At 41.0% G+C, this 15309-nt stretch overlaps 1 protein-coding gene across 1 annotated transcript in view; it reads left to right on the forward strand.

Moving 5' to 3' along the window:
• fhl3a (four and a half LIM domains 3a) overlaps nt 1-15309 on the forward strand; it is a 35393-nt gene that overhangs the window by 12497 nt on the left and 7587 nt on the right. The window lies entirely within an intron of this gene.

A 15309-nucleotide genomic window follows, 5' to 3' on the forward strand; every position in this document is an offset into this window, starting at 1 on the left:
TCTTCCCTCTGCAGGACTCAGGCCTGTCAGTGTGTTTAGACACAGTAAGCCTGTTTTTCATTGTGACCATGTGTTTGTACAAAGTGTGTGACCGTCTCTCTGAGAAGTCCCAGAGATGTCTCTGTTCGGGGTAACAGGAAGAGCCACAGTGTGTGTGTGTGTGTGTGTGTGTGTGTGTGTGTGTGTGTGTGTGTGTGTGTGTGTGTGTGTGTGTGTGTGTGCGTGTGTGTGTGTGTGTGTGTGTGTGTGTGTGTGTGTGTGTGTGTGTGTGTGTGTGTGAGAGAACTCTGTTTTGGACTCCTCATTGTTATCAACCCCAGAGTGGTGAAAGGGGTCGTTGCCCCGATAGGAAGTGAACCTTCATTTCTTTCTGACAGTATAAACCACAGTAAAGGATAAAGACATTATCTTTTTATGACAGGAAAATGGTGCAGAGGGATGTTTCAGAGGTCAAGCCTCATTATCACATCTATTTTGGGTTGCTGGTTTTATGCTTTGGGATTTTACTATGCGGCGGGTTAAAAAACACATATAATAGTATGCATTTAAGTGCATGCACTGGTGAATTTTCAAATTTATTTTAAGTAACTTCAACCAGATTTTTCTGCAAGTGCTTTCGAGGCTCCACTTGAAAACAAGTCTCAAAGGAAGGTTAAACACTTCTTGAGAGGTCTAAAATAGGATGTAGTAATATGACATGTTTTTTATGGCACAACATACTCATTTTCACATCACCAAAGCATCCCTAATAAAACGGTTGGTTGTACCCTCAGTCAGCGGTGCACAGGACAAAACGAGAGCTAAACATCACTGCCAGGAGGTTTATGGTCCGGGGGAATGAGGGCACTATTTACACGTTGCCAGGGAGATGATGTGCCTGAGAAGGGAAAAAATGGCTGCATATACTGGAAATGACTTCTTAGATTTTCATCCCGGTCGTTCCACATTTGGCAGCACCACTTTCAATTTTCTGAGGAGACGTAATGCTTGTTTTTTTCCCTTCATATGAACCCATCTTCTCAGGGTCACAAAGTCGGACATGGGAGAGGTGAGTATTTTGGTCTGCTGCAGTTGTGGGAGATAATTTGTGCAGCTGTTGCCAAGAATGTAGATTGCTCTTGCTGCTTATAAAGTATAATACCCATGAAAGCCTTCTGCACCCAATGATTGGAAACATCCACCTGCTTAGAACAACAGGACAACTGCTGAATATTCATGTCGGGGGATGTTGGGGATGTAAGCTTGAAAAAATGCCCTTCTTGTCTGGGCATTAACCTCAGGGTCATGTGCCATCACTGCAGCCACGAGCCGCGAGTCTGAATGAGTTATATATAATTGCTAGCAGTTGTGGGTGTGTACCGCACACTTGTGTGTGGCATGCTTAGATTGCTGAATGTGCGGCCTTTGAAACCTTAACCCTGCTCCTTTATGTCCTGCTCAGTTGGGCTGACTCAGCAGTATTAGCAGACCACCTGGGAATGACCAGTCTGCTGGAGCCATTTTGTATCTTTCAGTTCAGTTAGCCTTGGTGTTCAGTCGCTGTTGGTTAGCCATGAAGCTTTTAACAGCTGTGGTCTGCATAAATCAAGGCTCCCAACACTTATTCCAAAGTTAAACAATGAAGACGTTAAGACAAAGCAGAAAGAAGGGAACTAGGCCATGACTGATCATAACATGTCAGAATGTCATATGTCAGAATCATGGACAACAAAGTCAAAGCATCCTCAATATCTTCTATGATCCCATTTCATGGTCCAAACTCCTTTGCACCAGCTCAAAGGTTCATGCGTTTAAATCCATATTAGGACCTGTGTAAATCATAGGAGGCCCCTCAATCTCTTGGCTCCAGTAGTTTAAAAAGGTTTGTTTTATTTATAAGAGAACTGCCGAGGTAATTTTCCATTGTGGTGACTTGTTAGACATTTGCTTTGTCTGCCTGGCCTGTTGCAAAGACACAAAGAAACAGGCAGATGTTGATTTTTCTGTGTTGAAGATATTGCATCAGAAAGGCTCTTTCTGTTCCCCCTCTGGAGGTTGGTCTTATGAAAACAACATCCTCTCCAGGGGCTTGCAAACCAGTTACTAAATCAGCCAGCTTGCAAGTCAAAGTACCCTGCCTTCACTATGCATGCTTCTTTTTTTGCTCAGATTGACTGGGCTGTGTTTCAAAGCGTAGTTTAATATCAAATGTGTGTTCAAAGTAGTATAAAGTCTCTTGACATGCAGCGGGACATAGTGTAGTAATAAAGCTGAGGGTCATTAATCATTCCAAATAAACTTTCATAACTTTTAGGAAACAGTCCAGAAGTAGCACATTACTCTGTTTATAAAATTTCTCAGGACTGTGGAAGTGTGAAGGATCACATTTTGATGAATGTATCTGTAGCCCTCACACAGACACAACAATGGCATGACAGTGCTAGCATACATTTTGCTTATGTTTGTTTGAGTCAGAATCAGAGGAGAAGACAGAACCCCTTTCATCTCATAGTTGTCCTGTCAACTCGTCATTGACTCTACCTCTTCAGATATAGAATGCTTTTGTTATTCTTATCCATAATTAGCAGTCAGCAGTTAACACACACATTCAACATTAGCTGAGATGCCCCTGTTTGTTCACATACTCCTAACACAGTGCTGAATGATGACTCTTTTGTGTTTATTATTTTCACATCATTACTGAGACAAAGTCCATTCGCCCCCACAAAATAGACAACCTTGGTTAAGACCATAGACTGTATAAAATATGGACGTAGTATCCGTGACGTCACCCATCTGTTTCTGAAGTGCTGTTTTGAAGCCAATCAGTGGCGGCAGCCATATTACTGCCTTGGAGCAATTGTGACGTAAAGAGGCAGGCTTTGAGCCTCCTCGCCAACAGATACAGTGTTCCCGCCTGTTAAACAAGTCAGCTGTGCCTCTCATTGGAAGACTCGTAATCTCAATATCTTCGAAATTGCCGCGTTAGAAAAAAATTCACCCCCCTTATAGTGTGTGCCGATCGAGAAATGAGCTATCCAGACTACACTCGTCTTTTGTACCAGACTGTAAACATGTTTATTCCTGCTGTAAAGATCGTCTTTTTTGAATTGGTGTGTAAGTGGTTTCCAGCCTCAAGCAGATCCTCGATGAACTGCAGTTTTTAACACTTTCGCATATTTTTAGACCGGAGGTTGCCACTTGGTTGAGAGTTAACACCTGCAGTCTCAAGAAATCTATGGATGATGCTAATTTGGGATGTAATTAACTAATTAGCTGCTATGTTCCTCTTGTTTTTTTCGCTGAATTGATTGTATAATTTTCATTACAGATAAGCAAACATTAAGGGCCTGTGTCCACTGACAGCAATTTTTTGTACTGGCAGCAACCCTGACCTCAAATTTAGATTAATTTCTAACTGGCGTAGCTTTTGCTAAGTTACAGAAAGTTGCTTTGCAGCACTTCCACTCACCTTGGTAGTGATCACTGAATCTGTTTCAAAATACTCTGTATCGTCTGTATTAATATAAAGAAAAATTATTGATAGAAATTGTGTCTTAGCATTAGCAGTAGCTCTTGACCTGGATATAATAACCTTGCCAAAACAAGTGTGGCTAGTTTTAGTTTAGTTTTTCCTCCACAGATATCCGTCAGTGTTGTTGACAAAGTTGATATTAGAAGTCCCGCACCTTCTTGATTTTGATTGGTTGGTGATGGAGAAGTGACATGGCTGTGTCCTAAACCTGTGTTCAACTGAGAGCACAGAGAGAGCAGTGACAAATAACAGCTGACGCCAAGAGTGTTTTTCAGAATACTTCAAATGGGAGTAGGCACAATCAGTGCAAATAATGCTGTTAGTGGAAATAGGCCCTTAAACACCCAATTCAAACCCTATGTCAGAAAAGTTGAAAAAATGTCAACGTTTTTGTAAAGTTAGAAGCTGATTTCTTAGATGCTAACTGTTATGTAGATAAGACTCTAAAATAAGAAGTACATGAGCTACTCTAGGTTTCCAACAACTAGTAGGTCCACAGCCTCCAGCAAAAACAAAGCAGGTGTCACCACTGAGATGGATCTCCACTACACAGTGAGGGCTTCAGATTTCAAAGGGATGCTTTATCGCTTGGATCACAGAGTGGAGCATGACAGGGAGGATGTGAGGATATCAGGACAATGACTGAGATAACCATTTTTGGGCACAAATCTGCCTTGGGAAACTTTGTAGTAAAGGGGTTCCGGGATTAATGTCCATGTTTGTTCACAGAGAAATAATATACTTGTCCTCTCCTTCAGCTTTACCAAGGCCTTAGATCAACCCTACTCGACTTATTTATTCTACAACCAGGAGCTAGAGGAAGGAAACTGAGTGAGACCCTCAGAAGATAACTTTTACCGCATTTTTTTTTTCAGTTTTTACTTTATACAATAGTCTTATTAGTGTGATTTTTTGGTGGTAAAAGCTTTTAATCTGTTTGCTGAATTTACACATTCCCTTCCCTCCATTACTTCTGCATTCCTTACCTTTCTCTGCTCTAAACAAACAGTTTACCACCTCAAAGTGTATCCAAATCTTGGCTAGCAAACTGCACACATTTTTTCTCACTTGCTCTCTCTTTTCTGACTCTCGCTCTACTTTTCCTTCTGCCATCTAAAAATTTACCGGCAAATACCAGCACATAAAGAGAGGAGAAAAAAAAAACGTCAACCTTTCTTGCATTCTCCAAGCAGTGACTCTCCAAAAAAACTCCACTGGCACACAGGAGTTGACTGCATAGTTTTCCCGATGCAAACCAGATGTGAAGCACTAATGTATGGCAGCATTTTTTTTTCCTTCAAAGGAAGACGAATGTAGGCCAAAAATGTAGTCTTTTGACCATGCGCACACAGAGATACAAAAATAAATTCATTCCTGAGCTCCAAGCTTTCCCTCATGGTGGTTGGGACAGTACTGTATGATTTAGAATAATTGCGATGTTATTGTTTGGTGTTGGTGGAGTATTGTGGAACGTTGGGATTGAGACCGATTTATGGAAGGCGACAGATAAGATGCAACAATTGCACTTTCAGTCGACTTTTCTCCAGAAAGTTTTGTCTCCCATAAGCACACGGAGTCCCTCTTGCTCACACGTCCTCAAGCCTCAGCCTGCCAAGTGCCTGTCAGATTATGACAAATTTGTGTTTTAAGTATAACTAAACACACGTCAGTGCAGGCTTGTGCTGTACTTTTGTTTATCTTTGTATTTAACTACCATATCAAATCCCTTTTAATAAATGAGTCCAAGGGTTTGACAGTGCTGCATTTTCAAGCCAGCTGCTATTCACTTGTAGCTTTTACGCTAATACTGCAGCATGTACCACACAGCAGGAGCAAGGCTAATATTAAAAGGCATCAAGTCATATCCCTGCATTCACATTGTCATTAAAAGCTGCCAAGAAAGGACAAATTACAAAGGCCGCGGTGACATTTTCTGCTGCAGGTAGTCATTTTCATCCTTTATGTTTATGATGTCGGCTTTCATTTGAGCCCTCTGTCGCCTCCCACTCCACACCAGGCGGTGTTTAAACGCTCAGGGACAATAACAGGTTTGAGTTCCAGTGTCTGGTCCTGCAGCTTGTACTCTATCGTCAAGTCTGACCCAGGCTCCCACAGAGGAGCGGTCTCAGGTGCCCCCTCACCAGCCCTCCCACCCCCCACCCATCCCCTGATCCCCTCCGCTCTGCTGCAGCTTGTTCATTGATGTTGTTCAAAGAAACTCAGTAAATTGAAACTCCTCTCGGTAGCTTCCTGCTTATGCCTTCATTCAGTGTCCTGAGTATGTGGGTGGCCTCGGTTCTCCTCTGGTGCGAGACTGAGAGATTACAAAAATGACAAGAATCAAAGTGAAGCTGCTTCTTCTTCTCCAACTGCACCTAATCATGGAAGCTGATGACCATATGATGATGACTTACTAAACTACTTTTGCAATCCATTTGTATTACTTGTATATAAGCACAATTTTTTCATACCATCAGACTTACAATGTTTTGTGAAAGTGCAAACCAGTACTTGTACGCTTGTTTAAATAAGCACAACTGTTTATGAATGAGGCTGAAGCATTATCTCTCCTTCAGGAGCAATTTCCTCTTCTTCCTGTGATAAGATTCATTGCCCCAGTGTCACCTTTCTATTTCTGAACCTTGTTTATCTGATGCAGAGAAAACAAAAAGAAGCAGAACACCAAACATTTGAGTCACATAGATGCTGACCAGTGTTTTTAAAAATGGCACTGATATGAAATTAAAAGGTGGAAATTGGCCGATTACAGATATGGCATTAAGCTTTGATTCCACAGTAAGCTTGTGCGCCAAGTACTCCACAGCTGATCTGTGCCAACTCTAGTCAATGCTTGTGTTTCCTCAGGGAGCACCACAGCATGTCTCGGATCAGTCCCAGAAGAAGTATCGTTGCTCCATTCAGCTAAATATTCAAAACAAGTGCATTTTCAACAGAGCTTACATCCATCATGTGAAGCTGAATAGAGCAGATTGACCCTGACAGGAAGTGAGATAACGTTACAACATAGAGCATCTGGTCTATTTCAAAATAAAACCCCTTGTACAGACTCCCGACTGTACTGTATATCAGATTATATAGATAAGATAGAATTAATGATGATGAGTTTGTAATCCAAGTCAATCACAGCAGGACTTTTGGCTGTTTACTTTGTCTGAGGGTTACACCGCAACACAGCAGGACATAATTATGAACATTTAAATAATAGAAAAAAGAAACGCTTTAATTATTTAGCATATTCACCCATGTTAGAAGCACAAAAAATACACACAAATATCCAAATGTACAGCAAATCCTACGAAAGGCAGACTGACTTATTGTAGTATATTGTTTTTTGTTTACATTGTTATTGTCATGCGTGCCCATAAACTATATAATAAATGGAAGTAGTATCCGTGACGTCACCCATCTGTTCCTGAAGCCAATCGTCAGAGGGTGCCATATTGGAATGCCGAAGTCAACTAAACTACGTCCGAGCTAGTATGAAGTAAAGAGGTGACCATTTGCCTTTTTGCTAACAGCTACATGGTGCCTGTCTCTCAATCAAGTCCGCCATGTCCTTATTTGGGCAAAACTCGTCAGTTTATGTCTTCGAAAGTACAGAGTTATAGAACAATTCAACCCCTCTACAGTGTGTGCCGATAGAGAAATGATCTACTAAGACCTAAACTGTTTTTTGTACCAGGCTGTAAATGTTTATTATTGTTGTAAAGATCGTCTTCCTTGAATGGGTGTGAATGTGGTTGAAGTTGTGCTCCACTGTGCTGTGCTTCAGACATGCTTCCAGTTGGGCAGGGTGAGCTGTGTTGGACGGAGCAAAATCGTAGCACTGATGGAACTTAGCGCACATGCTTGGATGTTTCTGATGGACTCAGAAGGTTGCTTTTAAGTAAATTCATTAACCCTCCTGTTATGTTTGTTTCTTAGGGACAGCAATAATGTTCCTGGGTCAACTTGACCAGGGGCATATTTAATAATTTCTTGGACCCCCTCTAAAAACGAGATGGCACATCTCAAGGGGTTTATCCCAATAAAATACATTTCTTACAATTCAAAAGTGTCAGAACCCCCCAAAAAATCCAGATAAACATTTTTTAAATCTCATTCTTAACTCCATTACTAACCATTTCAATCAATATTTAGTGCATTGGTGTTCTTTAATTCTCAGATATCATAGTTCAATGAGGATAATTCACTTGTTTTTCATGAAAATTCATGTTCAAACTTTTTTATGTACATTGGATAGTGATTGGGGTGAACTATGTCACACAGTTGCAAAGAAACATTTAGTGTTTGACACTTCTGACCCCTTTTAGCCTCCACTTTGACTGCCGGGTCAAATTTACCCACGAACAGTATCTATGTTATATAAACATGCAGGGGGTTGCAAATGTGTGAAAGCAACCATTTTCATTTTGGCTTATTCAATCAAGCAGAAAAAGTTATACAGTGAAAATTAATTTTAACATTTTTTTTTTTTTTTACTTTGAAATGGGTCAATTTGACCTGCAACATAACAGGAGGGTTAAAGCGCATCTATCAATTTAACAACCAATTTTTTATTTCACAAATGTCTATATCTTTACATGAAAAAAAATTTGCAGTGGTTTCGATGTATCTTTGATAGGCCCCATATTGGCTGATTTATCCTCTTGATATCAGTCAGACTTAACTTGTTTGTGAACATCAAGTATGTTTCAATGTCTAACTCTTGTGATGTGTGTCTGTGACCTGAATACTTCTTACCACTTCAAATGATGTTCGTGTACGCAGTTAGTCATGTTGATGGGATTTGGCTTGTGGAGTGACTAGTCTCCTAGAATATGTGAATCTGGACTCTTCTTCCAAAGGTCCTGACCTTGGTTTCCATTTCCTTGAAGAGAGAAATGAATGTAATCCCTCTGAAACTGTGTCATAAACATCAGCTCCAGTCCTTTAAATGAAAAAAAAGTGTAACTCATGCCTTTGTCTTTTCACATTAGTCACCAGTGGAAAGTCTTCCATGATCACAAGGCGCTGAAATAAATAAGAGTCGATGACATCTACATCAGGCTCCTTTCAAGTAGCCAGCGGACTGAGACACAAATGATCTTTTCTGAAGTGTGCTTTTGACATTTTGTTTTATTTTTGAAATGCTCCACCAGGCCCTCAAATGATATATTTAAGTGTCCAGTGCTATGATTTTTCCCATCTCAAAGCCAGCCAAGCAGCTTTTCTGTGTTTGGAAGATGTCCAGACACCAGACAGTGGGCAGTGAGATGTGTTTATCCAAACGCAGCCGTTTCACTTTTCCTCTAGTTTGATTTAAGACTTGTCATAACGTTAAGTTCCTGCTACAGCGTTCATCTGCCTCCAAATGTCACCGTCTTCTCTCTGTCTCTCTCTATCTGCTCTCACTGTTGTGTTTGATTCCTCCTCTGTACTCTCATCACTCTCTCTGGGCCTTGTATAAAAGGGAACAAAGTAAATGTGTACTTTAAGGGGACCTGCTCAATAACACACTCCTTCCCTTGGTGTGTGTGTGAGTCTTTTCACTGCCAGAAGAACCGGCAGTTTAAGGTGAATCAGACCTTAATGTGCACACTAAAATCCATGCTTGTTAAAGTGTCCTATCTGACATAAAAGCACACTTGTCACAGCAGGAGTAAAAACACAGTTCTAGCAAATAGAGCAGCTTTCCTGCAAGTATTCCACTGCTTGCACATGCTCAAACATGCAATAGCAGAGCTGCAACTGAACCGTGTTTGCAATTCACCAAACCAACTGTCAGCCAAATCTTCATTTACAGACTGTGAAGTCATTTCCTCCAACTATCATGTTGTCTTAACAGGAAGGACACAGTTGCACCACTTTCACTCTCACCATCTTCACATTGGAGACATTTCCACATTGGCTCTGCAATATCAAAACACAAAACGTGTTATTTTCTAAAGAAGAAAAAAGCAAAGATGTTGTTCCCTTTTTTTTTTTTTTTTTTACTTATTTTTGCCAAAAAAGGCAAAACAACAGCTGCACCACTGAATGGATTTTATGAACTCATGGAAAATTTGTGACTTTTGGGTTAAAACCAAGCGGCAACCTCTGGATGTGAGAATTGAAGCCAATGCAGAAGTGCTAAAAACTGCAGTTGCTCGAGGGTCCACTTGAGGGTGGCTCCGGAAGTACCGGAAACCACATACACAAAAATTCCAAAAAGCTGATCATTACAGCAGAAATAAACATGTTTACAGCCTGGTACAACAAATGATTTTGGTTTGAATAGCTCATTTCTCACTCAGCACACACTGTACAGGGGGTGTATTTTATAATGACGCAGCAGTTTTGAAGATATTAAGGTTACTGATAGGGGGGAACAATGTAGCTGTTGGCTAGGAGGCTCAAAGCCCACCTCTTTACCTAACACTAGCTCAATAGGTTGAGTTCAGCATTTCCAATGTGGCTCTCGCCTAGGATTGGTTTCAAAACAGCGCTTCAGAAACAGATGATTGATGTCACGGATACTAGGTCCATTTATTATACAGTCTATACTAGGATATACTTCTGTTGTCATTGTCATTGTAAGAAGAAATACAATGAAACTTTGATCTGCAGCCTTTTTTGGACAGCCGCATTTCAATATGATAAAAAATACTTAAAATATTGATATATTTATAATAATTATATATATATTAAAATATAAGTACATAAACATTTGTGGCTTTTAAGTAGAATGACAGAGTGTGCTGGCGTTTAGTGACATTTATGAATAATATTGATAAATAAATAAACAATTATTGCTTAGTGAGTGAATAAATGAACAGTAATTAAATAAATACATTTTTTTTAGTTAAAACAGGGTGACATTTCTTTTTTTGGGGGGGGGCTTTTTTGTCTTTATTTTATAGGACAGCTGAAGAGAGACAGGAAATGTGGGGAGTAGAGAGCGGGGAAGACATGCAGGAAATGGTCGACCGGCCAGGAATCAAACCAACGACCCCTGCGACGAGGACTGTAGCCTCTGTATGTGGGGCGCTTAGACCGCTAGGCCATCAGCGCCCTACAAGAGGACATTTCTTGATATGAAAACTATAATTAAAAGAGATCCATGCTTGCAGGGTAATATTAGAGCCCTATGTGATCATGTCTTAATGAATACCCCATGTGTGTTGCAGTGCTTTGTATTTATAGAGCACTTAATGAATTGTTAACAGCAGAGCACAGCACACCTGTTGATTAGTGCCAGTAATTGGTGTGATTTCACTGAGATGAGCTCTTGTCTGCAGGCCATGTTTTCATTGTTAGCCGGTCTTAAGTTGCGCTGACTCACACTTACACTATGACACACAAAAGATGTCTCCGGACCTTTAAATAGATGTTTAGAAATAATAGCTTCACGGTTTAATTATTTCCATGACTTCAACATTGGCAGTGTACTCTTCTTGAACCCTTCAGTGCAATTTAAAACACATTTCCTCAAAGAACTTATTTTCAGCGGTTATAAGATCTTTTTTTCAATTGTAAAGTAGAAATTAATGGCATTTTTGTCTCGCAGCGGTCTCCTTATTGCTGTCAATATGATCCTTCTGCTGTGAAGTGTAACATAATATCAGGTCCTTATTCAAAAGAATATTCTGCTGAAGCTCAGGAGAGACGGGGGGTAGAACTGTCAGGCTTATTCCCAGTGGTCTGTGTGAACTGTTCATTTCAAATCAACCAGAGCGTAAGCAAAACTTTGAGCCGGGGATTAACAGGCCTGCGTCTGGGACTGGACTGGACAGTGTATATGGTGGACCTTCAGTAACCAACCGTGACTATGTTTCCCAGCAACAGCATACAGCCGCTTTGCTTGCATTGGTCTGTCGCTCTGTGGTGTCTCACTGTTGGCCCTGAACTTCACCTCATTATGCCAATCAGAGAGGGTTGTGATGACTAGAAGAATGTAGCCTCGGCATTCCTCTGCTATCTTTTGTGTGGATGTGTGAAAACAAATGAAACTTCTAAAGTCCTGTTTGCAGAAGAAGGTTCATCACATCCCTTAACACCAAGGGAGGATGGAGGCCTGTTTGTAATGGATGATGAGGAAGGGTCAAAAAGCCCCCTCACAGGAGATCTTGATTTTTCCATACCAATAAAATGTATGTAAACAAGAAAACACAACTGCTATTAATTCACACACAAATAACTTTTATTTTACTTGGCATAACTTAAAGCTCCTGTGAGGAACTTGTGGTTTGTGTTGATTTTAGACCCCCTCTGGACAAAATGGTCCCTGTTACTTAATTGCTGATTTTGTTATATTTGTAAGAAGTGCTTTAAAAAAAAAAAATCACATCCTGCTTTATTTTGAAATTCAAAAGTATCACCCATTGACAATCTTTGCCATGGAAAATGTAAAAAAAAAAAAAGAAGAAAAAAGGCTTTTTAAGCGGCAATAATTTGATCACTACAACTGACACCTACCCTCACCAGAGGTTTCACACATTAAATATCATCACAAAGCAACAGTTTATCTCAATGCTTATGGTCTTGTTGTCACTTGTAGCTCATAAAGAGGCATGAGTATTAATTTTAGTTTGTTTCTTAATTAGCTAAAAAAAAAAAACCTACCCACTGGAGCTTTATGTCGTAAAAAAAGGTTTTAAAGCTTCGTAATTGAATTATGTTTGTTTGTTTGTAGCCAGGCTAAACAGGAAAATGATCACCCATGCTGAACTTTATCTGATGATGATTTTAAAGAAGGACCTGAAATGTCCTCAGGGTAACCTGAACATATTAGCGAATTCAGCAGTTCAGCCATCTTTTTTTAATCATTTTTATACTCTGGCTCTCTCATTGTTCTAGAGGTCAAGGGATCTCCAAGAATATCAACTTTTATCAAGCTTAATATAATATTCTTACTCTAGAAATAATCGTGCCAGGATCAAGAAGAATCAATTCATGGTTCAATTTAATTTACAGTACATTTTGATCATATCTTTGTCATTTCATCGTTGCTTTTTATCATACTCGAACAAGAAGTTGCACAGACAACAAGCCAGTAAGTGACCCTTGAGTTAAGATGGTTTTCATTAAAATGTGATGTTACTTTCTGGGGACCAGTGATGGATTCAACTTCCAGAGGTCACCAGAACAGCATGAAATGTTTCCGCTGGGTCACTGATATTGGCCCATGTAAGTTTCCTGTAATATAAATCTAAGTTTGCTCTCTCAGATGAACTCCCTCTGGATCACTACAGAAAATAGAGTGCACTGTTGCCTGATTAAACAGAGAGTCATGCTTTGTGCTGTAATGCTATGATTAAACTCAGAGCAACATTTCTGGACCATTGTCCTGTGTGAGGGTACTGCTGCTGCTTTACTTGAAGCCCACACTTTTCCCAGGGGTCTGAATTCAGTCACAGCTCTGGTATTTGGGAACATTATTAACCCAGAAGCGGTTGTTAGTCATCTTGGACATGAAGGAGATGGACTTCTGCCTGGAAGTGAGCGAATACAGTAGTGGATAAAAAGCCCTGTGAGAACCAGCGTCCAGCCTGGGTTTCATGGTGACCCAGATCCAACTCCTCTCCTCTCCTCTCCTCTCCTCTCCTCTCCTCTCCTCTCCTCTCCTCTCCTCTCCTCTCCTCTCCTCTCCTCTCCTCTCCTCTCCTCTCCTCTCCTCTCCTCTCCTCTCCTCTCCTCTCCGCTCCGCTCCTCTCCTCTTCCAGTTGTTTTTGGGTCAGCAATATCTGCATGCAGTCACGTCTAAGTCCATCTCCCCCAGGCCTTGATGCACTGACGTCATGTTCCTCTCTATGAGATGTTCATCTTAGGATCTGCATCGGTCACTCAAACACTGATACTCAAATGTATTTTAAAAACATTAATTCTCGTTTATATATCCGGCTTCGTAATCTTCGCAATGAGTGTAACTTTTCCCTTTGTGCATTATTATTAGTCCCAAGCTGATTGCTGGCAAACTGCTCTGAATCAAAAGCAGACCTCTCTTGAGAGCAGGAAAACTCTAATGCATGATGCAACCAGGAACACAGTGAGTGACCTGTCTCTGATAGTGGGTTGTTTTCTGTTTAATCATCTGTGTTTTAGCATTACTCTCCCTGTCAGAGAACTTGCGTGTCTACCTATTTAACAAAAAGTTTCCTGGCCCACTTTCTTTCTACGAGCTCTTAGCACGTCATGAACATATGGATTATACTGTTTTAGGGAGGGTAATAAACAGCTGCCTGATTTGCTTTGGAAATTAAAGCTGACACCAGACGTCACAGAACTGGCTCCCAGGCTTTGTGAATCGTGCCTCGTCTCGTTCCTCTTACCTGGCAAGCAGAGGCAGCGCATACCTACCCGGCGCTGCAGACAACATCAAGGTCATTGCGCTCTCTTTCAGCTCTTTTACTCTGTTCATTTTATCTTGATGTTGTGGTTTTGCAAGCCAATTTGGAGAAGTTGCTGAAGTTCTCTGACTCAGAATGTGTCAAATATACAGAAATGGATGTAAAAATGCAGACGTGCAGGTTTGTGCGCCCTGTTGTACATTCTGCAGGCTGACCACAGCTGCTGTTTCTGATATTTTGCCACAACCCCCAGATGGAAACATTAATAAGAGGCATTAGATACTAAAGTTGTATCCATTAAGTGTTCAGATAGAGAGATATGGCAGCCTGATGTTCTCAGCCAGTGTATACATGTGGCTGCAGGGCTTTCACACTTTCTAATTTATGTTTAAAGGTCGACTGAGGATGCTGAAAGCGTCTTTCTAGTTTGGGGAGGTTAGGCTGTGTTAGCAGAAAGCTGTCAGTGGGTTTATTATGAAGACCGCAAGCAGGTGAGGTCTGTCGGATCTTGACTTTCTCACCCTGACTCATTAAGAGCTCTTTTCTGGCTGAGACGGATGAAACACGAGAGTCTGGGACTGATGTTTTCTCTCATGATGGATCCAGTGTGATTTGGCTTTTAGTCCTCGTTCATTCTTCTGCATCGTTCCTTATTTTTAGTGCACCGGTGGACCTCTTCACTCATGTGTGAGTGGGCGTAAGACAGGCAGCAGAGGGGCCTGTTTGTGATTGATTATTCTATCAGACATGATTATTATTACTGGGTGGTGGGAATGAATTGCCAGCGGTGCTCTTTGCCAGAGGCCTGTATCCATTATCACTGGGCTTCCCTCCAGCCATGCTGTAATGTTTTGGCAACCTGATATTGTTGCCATAATGCTCTCACAATATTATTCTGTCACTTTGTTGTGTGCTCAGTCATGATCAAGGGGTCTGATCGCACTGTGAAAACCATGTACTTAGCCCCATATCTGTATCTGCATGTTGGTGTACTACAGGAAGCCACCTGTTAGACACTTCAAACAGCTTCAAGTGTCTGTGACAACACAAAGTATCTGTTGGTGGTCTCTCTCTACTCGCTAATATAGCCTCTCCTCATGAATATTTACAGGTGTGTATGATGTGTTGACTTCACAGGCAATCTTTATTCCCACTTTCTATCCGTGCTTTAATCTGTATGTTGCAGGTTCTGAGCGGCAACAAAGAAAGTGACAGCTCCCTCTCTCTTTGTCCCCTCCCTCTGTATCTACACTTTCATCACACGGCAATAAAAGTTAACAGGCTCTCTCACTCTTCTTTTTCCACTTGCTCCCACTTGCACCGCATGTTTTGTTTGAGCTCAGCTCCATCGCCGGTACAAGCTGAAGTATTTACAGCATAAATATTGGCAGTCAAACTCGACACTGCTCTGCCAGAAAAGGTTACAGAATAATACCTCCACACACTCTCTATCCTTTTCGCCTCCTC

This window comes from Notolabrus celidotus, chromosome 12 (genome assembly GCF_009762535.1).
Source record: "Notolabrus celidotus isolate fNotCel1 chromosome 12, fNotCel1.pri, whole genome shotgun sequence".
NCBI lineage: Eukaryota > Metazoa > Chordata > Actinopteri > Labriformes > Labridae > Notolabrus > Notolabrus celidotus.